General features: G+C 49.0%; 1 protein-coding gene across 2 annotated transcripts in view; it reads right to left on the reverse strand.

The window, feature by feature from the left end:
* CALN1 (calneuron 1) overlaps nucleotides 1-8,299 on the reverse strand; it is a 395,181-nt gene extending 386,882 nt beyond the window's left edge. Inside the window, exon 1 of one of the 2 annotated variants that reach the window (XM_051992010.1) lies at nucleotides 7,938-8,299. The gene's annotated coding sequence lies outside the window, so the exon portion shown is untranslated. Of the gene's footprint in view, nucleotides 1-7,307; nucleotides 7,520-7,937 lie in introns of those variants that run through there. The other variant, XM_051992011.1, reaches the window with a different exon arrangement.
* Between the last annotated feature and the right edge of the window lie 680 nt (nucleotides 8,300-8,979).

Here is an 8,979-nt window from a genome sequence, read left to right on the forward strand (position 1 = left end):
TCCCTCGGAACAAAAAATGTAAGAGCTGGGAAGGGCCTTAGAACATAGAATGTTAAAGTCAGAAGAAAGCTTAGAACTTGGAATATTGAAGCTCTAAAACCTCTCAGAACACAATGTCAGAAGTGGGACAGGGGAGAACTTTAGAACATAGGATGTCAGGGTTGGGGTTGGGGACAATCTTAGAAAATCTTATAACATAGGATGTCAGAGCTGGGACAAGGGAGAACCTTAGAACATAAGATGTCAGAGCAGGGAAGACTTTTACAAGCTGCCTCCTCCAATCTCTTCCTTTTAGAGAGGATGAGTAATTATCTCATGATCACACAGGTATTAAACACAGAAAAAGAATTTGAACTCCAGTTTTTTTGGTTCAAAAACAGTAAACCAAAATGCTTCTTTCTAGTTCCAAAGTCCCAGGTCTCTGCTGTACCTTCTTTCCAAAGCAAGAAGGAGGGAGGAACTGGAGAGAGAGCATAAAATTGGGAGGGGGGGTTGTTTTTGTTTTTTTAAATGGAATAGGGGAAATTCTCTAAACTGAAGCATATGAATCCCAGCCCTCAGCTCTCCAGATTAGATGGTACAGAGACCAGCTGGACAGGGAGCGGGAAAGCTGGAGGCTTGGTCTCAGCACCAATGTGCAGTACAGATGTTTGAGATTTTCTTTACCATGCTATAAAAATGTATATACTGCAATTAGGCCCATTATCAGGATATAAACATAGATTACACTTTATGGGATGAATGAAAGGACAGTGTAAAACCCACCCACATTTCATCTGGCTCAGAGAACCATGCCAGCCCTTGGGTTACTAGAAGAAATCATCCACCTTTGAGAAACGGTATCTGGAGTACAGTGTGGCTCAAGCCGGGAGCCCTAGGGTCTAGAACTGGCTACGCTGGTACCTCTGGGGCCCGGGCAAGTCTGTTCTCACCATGGGTTTCAGTTTCCCTCCTCTGTAAAATGGGTGAGAGGGAGAGGGCAGACGAGGGGAGCTTTGCCTCTGACATTTTCTTCGTCGAGTTTTCTCATTTGTGACATTTACAATTTCACTCTTCCTAAGCATATCTTAATCCTTTTTTTACCAGGATAAAATGCCTTTAATTAAAGTCAAAATGGAAACTGCTACAGCTAGTAACAAGCCTGCAGTCCCACTCGGTTCACTTAATTAAGTTAAATTAACCTGGAATTGGTGACAGTTGATCCTTTTACAGGCAGGCAACATGTTTGGATGGATGGAGAGGCTGGATGAGAAATCAGGAAACTCTGGGTTCTAACCCCATCTCTGATACCAATTACCTAGGGGCAACTCCCTTCCCCTCTGAGACTTCATTTTCTCATCTGTAAAATGGGAATAGTAGTGATCCCTCAGAGGATTATCAGTAAAACACAGTGAAATGTTGCATGTAAAGTGTTCTGCAAACCTTAAAAGCATTCCAAGTTCAAAGATATAAGTGATTGGGGACAGGGTGGGCCTTGGGATCATGAAGATGCAGGACTCGGTGTTTTCTCTGCCACATATTGGCTGTGTGACCCTCAGCAAATTGTAGGATTGTTGATTTTAGAGCTAGAAGGCACCATAGAGGCCGGCACTTAAATGCTCTCATTTTACAGAAAAGGAAACTGAGGTTCCCAGAGGTTAAGTGAGCCTCTTTCCCAAGATCATGTAGCTAGTAAGTATCAGAGGCAGGATCTGAACCAAGAGCTTCCTATTCGAATTTCATGTTCTCTCCATAACCTTTCAGCACCCTGGACAATGGTCTAGGCCCACAGAATACAGATGAGCTTCAACTGAGCATCAAGTGGGGAAGTTTCCCCAACAATGAAATCACAAAATCTGACCAGTAAAAAGATGGACAGACAGACAGATGGACAGATCAATGGATGAATGGAGAATTCAATGCCTTCATTTTATAGATAAAGAAATAAGGACTCAAGGAGACAAAGTGATTTGCACAAAGGATTTGAACACAGATCCTCTGACTCCAAAGTCATCTGAGCCACTTCTGCTCTTGCAGCAAAAGCAGACCAACCCACAGTCCCTGCCTTTAAGAGACAAACCAACGTCTCCTTTCCCAAGCTTCCCCAAACCTATGGATGGTTCCAACAGAGACTCCATTTAGCTGGTTTTATTTCCCGTTTACTTGAAATCACCTCTGGGGCAGCCATTACAGCTGAGCTGGCTGCCTTGCACTCCCTCCCAAGCCCTGGGATTTCACCAGGAGAAGGGAGTGGGGGAATATGGCCGGTAGAAGGGGAAGAAGATGGGAGGGAGAGGAGCAAAGTTCTCTATAATTTCAACTAAATATTGTGGAGCCACACTGGCATACCAGGACATTTTTCAGTGCCTTGCGCAGAAACGGCCCTTTAATGAAAATTTAATTATTCTGTAGGCTGGACGTATACATTAAGTTTGCAGGGAACCTCCTGAATATCAAATAGGCGCCATGCTTTCTCCTGGTCTTCCAATGTTTTCATATTCCCCAGCATTTAAAGCCCAGGAATTAAAAAGCCAGACTTGATCCCAAAGCTACAAAAAGCAACTTCTTTTAAAACTGTGATGTATCATACACTCCTCGGGTCATCAAGCTGCTGAAGCTTTGGACACTTCAGGATTATGGTTCGAAACGTATACAGCAAAATACATGGGATTACAAAGGAAAACAATTATATGGAAATAAATATGTAATATTTTCCCCATCCAAATTCACAGATGCCCTGAAATCTATCCATGGATTCAAGTTAAGAAACCTTCTGTCAGAGAATGAGTTGGAGGTGAGAATATTTCAGGATTCAGTAGAGTCTCGGACAAAACAATCCCTCGCAGCTGCTTAATGTGTGACCTGTCTTCCCTGTTCAAAAATGGTTATTAGCATTTTAATTTCTAGCAAGAACGTGATTAGAGAAGTAACTTTTGGGGCTATCACTGATTTTCACCTTCATTCCTCTGTAAAAGGTATAGGAATATTAGTGTGAAATAAAAATTAGACCCGGACCCCCATCAGGTCATAGTACTGGAAATGACTTTAGAGGTCATTGAGTATAATTCTCTCATTTTACAGATGAAGCCAACGAGGCTCAGCAAGATAAACCCGGGGTCACCTGGTCAAGCAAGTGCAAGCTTTAGGAAATGCCCCAGTTTTTCCTAACATTAATCCTAGCAATCCAGCTACCACTGCTACCTATACGTTCCATAAGAACAAACCTATGTCCGGATGATGCAAATGACTTGCCTGAAATCCCATAGCCTCAGGAATTGTTCACAAGGGGTCTTAACGTGAGGTTTATGAACTCAATAGGTGTGTGTGGGTGAATATAATCCATTTCCTTTGTAATCCTGTGTATTTAATTTTATGTATTTAAATACATTATCCTGAGAAGGGGTTTCTGGGCTTCAGTCAGTTGGCTGCCAAAGGGGACCATCCCACACAAAGCCAAGGTTCTTCCAGCTGGATGACCTTGAGTGCAAGTGCAAGTATATTGTCAGTATCTTTTCCTCACTATCACTCACTTTCCCTTCTGATGGGAATTCATTTTATTGAACTCAGATAATATTGATTCCACAGAGGAAGGAGTTTCAAAGGTTCTAAGCCAACATGAGATAGATAGCATGGACCCCAACCACAACTGTTCGGCCAAGGACAAATGGGCTCTCTTTTCGTGCAGGCCTGCCTGTAATTGTATTGCTATGAGGATTCCCAGCCTCACTACCTGGTTCTAACTAGACAGACACCTTAGGTAGAAGGTACATATCACCTGGGCAAGCCCAGCATGAATGCAGAGCAGTGACAACTGTCACCTTCGTTTGGATTGTCCTCTAATTACAGTCACATTCAGAAAAACTCTCATATCAGGGATTTCAAGGGATTTCTCCAATGTTCCATGGGGGCTGCTCCATGGGAGGCAGCATGAGAGCAAAAAGGCAGGACTCCAAGCATTGTATCAGCACCCAGGGGCTGACGCCAGAGGGGTTTCATGTACATAACTAAGCTGGCAGAAGAAGCTCTCGGCACTGACAATAAAGAACAGATCAATTCTGCCATTCAGCAGCCCCTCACAAGTCTTGAGTCTAGGGTGAACCATCCAGTCCACACCCAAGAGAAGGAAAGATGGAGAAATTGGAGGAAGAAATGTCCCCAAAGAGATCTACTGACAATCTTACCAGATTGGAGATCTTACTCAAGGATAGGTTTTAAAGATAAAAGGAACCTTAGAGACCATCTCCTCCAACCAAATACACACACACACACACACACACACACCCTGATTTCACAGATAAGAAAACTTGAATCTTAGTCAAGATTACACTGATAAACACACAAGAAAACAGTCAAATTGAGATAGATGAAAGAGAGCAGAAGATGATAAATATAGATAGATAGATAGATAGATAGATAGATAGATAGATAGATAGATAGATGATGGATGGAAAGATAGAGGGATAGATTAAATAGATAAATATAGATAGATGGATTAGATAGATAGATATAGATAGATAGACAGACAGACAGACAACAGACAAATGGATGATAGATGATAGATTTATAGAGACAGAAAAAGATGGAGACAGAGACACACAGAGAGAGCACAGACACAGAGAAAGCTAATTACATAGCCAACCACTATGCTAATATGGTAAGTAATAGATAGAATCAAGACAAAGTCAGATCCTCTGGTCCTGTTTCTGTACTGAAGAGAAGAGAGGTTTGGCCTGGAAATAAGGAAATATGGACTTTAGATCCCCCTCTGTCACAAACTGGCTTTGTGACCTTAGAAGCCCCTTCCTCCCTTGTCTGGAAAAGGAAGATTTGATGATCTTTGATCTCTTCTGATGTTAACAATCATAAATCACAAATCTGGGAACCAGAAACTCCATCTAGTCTACCTCCTTCATTTGACAGATGGAGAAACTGAGGCACACTGAAGGTAAATGACATGCCCCAAATCACACAAAGCCAGGACTGAGATTTGAACTAATATTTTCTGGCTTCCAATCCACTTCTCTTTACACTACACTATCCTGTCAAGGAGATCTTTCAGAATTTATCTAATCATGTGGTTTCCAACGAGCATATCATGGGGGTGGGGTGGGGAAGAGAGCAAAGTCTTTGGAGTGTGCCAATGAACCTACTGTCACAGACAGGGCTTCACAGGTGAGAAGAAAGTCCACCAGCTCCATCAGATAAGTTGCCAGATCTGAAACCTTGTGAATTCTTAAACCCTGTTCATAAAGCCCTCTCCCCCGGGAGACAAAGGTGTCTATCTTCAAAGGGAGGGCACAGATGCCTTGTCATTCTCCCCACCTCTCTTCCCCCTTTGAGTGGGCAAGCCACTGCGTCTGACTCCATCAAGTCTCGTCCAGCATTCCCTTCACAGAACCAGCTGACCTAGATTAGATCCCTTCCCCAGTCACACACATGATAAAGAAGGCTGCTGTTCGCATTGCGTCCTCAAAGGAAGCCTTATGGATGGCAATTATTACTTCCAGAGTTCAGACAAAGGTGACATTTTGGTTAAGAGTTCTGCACTGAACGGATCCAACTCTCCTCCAGTAAATCGACCCACTGTTTGAATTTCCAGAGAAACTTTTCTCCCTTTGTTTTATTCCTCGCTCTTCTTTGACCGTGATCAACAAGGATACCCAGTCAGATCCACCCAGTCCTCCTCCCAAGTCCCAGTTCTCCAAAGTGTCCTCAAGAAAGGTGACAGCGGGGATGGAGCATCTGGTAAGCCGTTTAAAGCTAACAGAATGACCAAGTGCTCTCAGAAGACACCTACTTGATTCCTCCTATCCCCTACACGGTGCGGCCTAAGGACCTGGGAACTGTAAGGAAAGCTCTCAGGAAAAGAAGGCTCCTCTAGATTGTTGCTTCTGAAGGCTTCACTCAACTCAAGACAAAAACAATCTTAAACCAACAAAAATGTCACACTACCCAACTTTGCCTGGCTCTCTTTTTCACTCCATCCTCCCTCCCGCCCCCCCAAAAAAAAAAACCAGAAAGAAAGACTGCTTAGGCAAGGATTTCTCAACTTAACTCTACATGTCTTTTGCTTTACCGGTAAGAAAATTCCATACTAACTGATTTAAGCCTTTTACATAGCTCCAAATGCTTGGATTGAAAAATAATATTTCATCTGCTGAACTGAATGTTGGCAAGAAACAAAGCAGGACTCGGAAACCCTAATTATAGATGAGTGTTTACATTTGCACACACATGTTTAGGATAAGCCCCCTAGCCATGCCAGTACATACAAAGCCACCTGAGCCATATCGTCAGACCCACTAACATTGGTGGAATGCATATTTCCATCCCGGGCAGTCCTTTTGCACCCCATTCTAGTTATAGTCTAGACTGGACTTTTCGTACTTCCAATGGGATTTCATGGACTTGGGCCCAACACACCACGGCCTTTCCCCCCAAAATGGAAGGATCCCACTATACCACAGTACCTGACAATGAGAGAGATGAGGATTCATTTAATCAGGTGGTTTCTAATAGACACTTAGGTAGTGAGCTGTGACTTCCCCTCACTCGAAATCCCCACATTTCCTGACCCAACCCAGGCTGAAAACAGTGCCGAGGATCTAGAGATCCTCCACTCATCCCAGGTTTTGAGGGAATTGGGGGAAAGGCTATTTGTTTTGGGGATTGTTTTTTGTTTGCTTGGTTTTTACACATAGACCTCTATGGGGAGTTAACTGCTGGTAGAGGTGAGAATCGGAGAAGATGCTTCTTTTTTGCACTGAAACAAATAAGAAAGAATGGTGGGGAAATGGGGGTGGAGGGGGCAGCTGCCCTCTCCAGCTGTATTAACTCAGTGCCATCATCTGTGAGTTCCCAGTGTCCCAGTGGGTTCCACTCTCTGCAACCTAGCCCTGCAGAGGACAGGCAAAGACTTACATGCTTGTCTCTCAGGGCCCTTGGACACCTGGGAAGGGAAGTTCCTTGCTGGGGGGAGCTGTGGTCTAGGGGGAGCTGGGCATGGCAAACTGCTCCTGCCCACCTTAAATGCCCGTTCCAAATCTGCTCGAGAGGGGAAGGTCTTTGCCTACCTCAGATTCGGGTCGCCCTCTGGTCAATGAGCCGTCCCAGCTCACGGAGTAGCCACTCTCTGGGGCTCGGAGGGCCTCCCCCCATTCCCCGGCTCTGCCTCCCTTGCAGCAAGGGTAGCACAAGCCACTATGTTCCCCTGGCTGGGAAGAGGGAGCTGGGAAGGGCACTCAGCCCAACCGGTGGTTGCTGGGAATCCTCCCTCCTCCATTGCCCATCTCCGACCTTCTCTCCCTTCAGCCCTGCTCCCAGGATACCTGTTTGCCTCTGCCGCTGTTCTCCCTCTTGGGCTGGGTCTGTACGGAGCCCTTCCCAACCTAACCCAGCTTCCAGCTGCCCGCCCCCGGCTCCGGGGAGCGCAGCCCGGCGGCGGGCCGCCGAAGTCGGGGCTGCGGGGACACAGGCGAAGGGAGCGGAGCCGGGGCGCTGCTCCGTGAGGACCGACAGACTGACTGACGGACCGCCCGAGCGTCCGAAGCCCCGCGCCTCTAGAGCCGAAAGCGCGCCCCTACATGGGAGACGGAAGGGGATGCGAGCAGCAGCAATGACACCGCCCCCTCCGCATGGTCCCCAGCCCCGCTGCCGAGGCACCGGAAGGGGGCGGGGGGAAGGCAAGGGGTAGCTCCAGATACCCTCCTGCCCCCAGCCCCTAGCCCTGCCTCAGTCCCAGCATCACTGATGCCAACAGGTCCCCAGCGGCTCGCGAGCACGCCCGCCGAGGCCCCCTGGAGTGCCAGTCCCGAAGCCGGACCACCAGAAGGGGCAGGGGGCAGGGGGCAGGGGTCGTAGCAGGGGACGGGAGCAGACGCCGGCACCGGCCCCCTGAGTCGGAGAACGAGGGGAGAGGAGAAGCGGGAGGGGACGCGGGGGTGGGAGGCGGCACTCACCTCTCGGCCGCCCGGGGCCGCCGCCGCCGCTGCCCCGCTGGCTCCCGGGCTCTGTCAGTCCGTCGGCCGGTCGGTGGGTCGGTCGGTCCGGAGGCGCCTCCGCTAGCTCGCTCGCTCGCAGCCAAGCGCGGAGGCCGGCGGGGGAGGGGACTTCAGGGGAGGGGGCGGCGATGAATGGAGGTGCCGAGCCGGCACACGAGCGCGCACGCACACACACACTCACTCACACATACACACACTCACCCTCACACTCACACCTCGCGCAGCCAGCCCGCAGCCGCGTCCTTGCGCTCGCATTCCCCCCCCCCCAACCCGGCTCTACCAGGCACCCTCTTGGTCCCTCCCAAAATAAATACAATTGTGTGTGTGTGTGTGTGTGTGTGTGTGTGTGTGTGTGTGTGTGTGTGTGTGCCTCCTTTCCTCCCTTTCTCTCCTTTCTCTAAAGCTCCCCCCTTTCAGCTTGGCAGACACGCCAGGCGTCTTGTTCTCCCCAGCCTTCCCTGTTTGTGTGTCTGTCTGTCTGTGAGTCTGGCTGACCCCCCTCCCCCCACCCCTTCCCGGGCCCTCCCCTCTCGGCTCTCTCTGGCTCTCTCGATCTCTCGCTCTCTCCCTCTCTCACTCTCTCTGGCTCTCCCTCTACCTCTCTCCCTCTCCGGAGCCGAACTGAGCCCAAGCGGCGGGCAGCACGATCTCAGTCCATGTGCGCCGCTCGCGGCCTCCCCTCCCAGATCCCCCCTCACCCCCAGTGCCCGCGGCCCCGCCGGACTTGAGCGCCCCGCAAACTCTGTGCAGAGCCCGCCCCCTCCCCAGCGATACCCCCACGGCCCCGGGGGAAGATTCACTCCATCCCTCCCTCCCCCTCGGCCCACGTCAGTGCCGGGGGTTCACGTCCCCCTCCTCCGCCCCGGCGCCGGTTTTTCTTGGGGTGCCCACCCCACCCCTTTCCTCTAATGGCTCCCACGGTTTCCAGGCAGCTCAACGCAACCTGTGCGCACACACAGCCCCGGGCAGACACGCGCCCGTGCTCACACACTCACACTCA

The sequence above is a fragment of the Antechinus flavipes genome, chromosome 4 (assembly GCF_016432865.1).
Source record: "Antechinus flavipes isolate AdamAnt ecotype Samford, QLD, Australia chromosome 4, AdamAnt_v2, whole genome shotgun sequence".
Classification (NCBI taxonomy): Eukaryota; Metazoa; Chordata; class Mammalia; order Dasyuromorphia; family Dasyuridae; genus Antechinus; species Antechinus flavipes.